The 1,254-nt window shown below is 39.8% G+C and overlaps 1 protein-coding gene across 1 annotated transcript in view; it reads right to left on the bottom strand.

Moving 5' to 3' along the window:
- Positions 1-1,254, bottom strand: part of SEL1L (sel-1 suppressor of lin-12-like (C. elegans)) — a 64,951-nt gene that overhangs the window by 32,819 nt on the left and 30,878 nt on the right. The window lies entirely within an intron of this gene.

The raw sequence follows: 1,254 nt of genomic DNA, 5'->3' as shown, positions 1-1,254 counted from the left end.
TTGTGATTATCTGGGTCGTGAAGATCTTTTTTGTACAGTTCTTCTGTGTATTTTTGCCATCTCTTCTTAATATCTTCTGCTTCTGTTAGGTCCATACCACTTCTGTCCTTTATCGAGCCCATCTTTGCATGAAATGTTCCTTTGGTATCTCTGATTTTCTTGAAGAGATCTCTAGTCTTTCCCATTCTGTTGTTTTCCTCTATTTCTTTGCATTGATTGCTGAAGAAGGCTTTTTTATCTCTTCTTGCTATTCTCTGGAACTCTGAATTCAGATGTTTATATCTTTTCTTTTCTCCTTTGCTTTTCGTTTCTCTTCTTTTCACAGCTATTTGTAAGGCCTCCCCAGACAGCCATTTTGCTTTTTTGCATTTCTTTTCTATGGGGATGGTCTTGATCCCTGTCTCCTGTACAATGTCACGAACCTCATTCCATAGTTCATCAGGCACTCTATCTATCAGATCTAGGCCCTTAAATCTATTTCTCACTTCCACTGTATAATCATAAGGGATTTGATTTAGGTCATACCTGAATGGTCTAGTGGTTTTCCCTACTTTCTTCAATTTCAGTCTGAATTTGGCAATAAGGAGTTCATGGTCTGAGCCACAGTCAGCTCCTGGTCTTGTTTTTGCTGACTGTATAGAGCTTCTCCATCTTTGGCTGCAAAGAGTAGAATCAATTTGATTTTGGTGTTGACCATCTGGTGATGTCCATGTATAGAATCTTTTCTTGTGTTGTTGGAAGAGGGTGTTTGTTATGACCAGTGCATTTTCTTGGCAAAACTCTATTAGTCTTTGCCCTGCTTCATTCCGTATTCCAAGGCCAAATTTGCCTGTTACTCCAGGTGTTTCTTGACTTCCTACTTTTGCATTCCAGTCCCCTATAATGAAAAGGACATCTTTTTTGGGTGTTAGTTCTAAAAGGTCTTGTAGGTCTTCATAGAAGTGTTCAACTTCAGCTTCTTCAGCGTTACTGGTTGGGGCACAGACTTGGATTACTGTGATATTGAATGGTTTGCCTTGGAAACGAACAGAGATCATTCTGTCATTTTTGAGATTGCATCCAAGTACTGCATTTCGGACTCTTCTGTTGACCATGATGGCTACTCCATTTCTTCTGAGGGATTCCTGCCCGCAGTAGTAGATATAATGGTCATCTGAGTTAAATTCACCCATTCCAGTCCATTTCTAGAATGTCGATATTCACTCTTGCCATCTCGTTTGACTACTTCCAATTTGCCTTGATTCATGGGCCTTA

The sequence above is a fragment of the Bison bison genome, unplaced genomic scaffold, assembly GCF_000754665.1.
Source record: "Bison bison bison isolate TAMUID 2011002044 unplaced genomic scaffold, Bison_UMD1.0 scf7180017864296, whole genome shotgun sequence".
Lineage (NCBI taxonomy): Eukaryota > Metazoa > Chordata > Mammalia > Artiodactyla > Bovidae > Bison > Bison bison.
The sequence above is the reverse complement of the archived record's forward strand: the minus strand, read 5'-3'. Positions and strand labels throughout refer to the sequence as shown.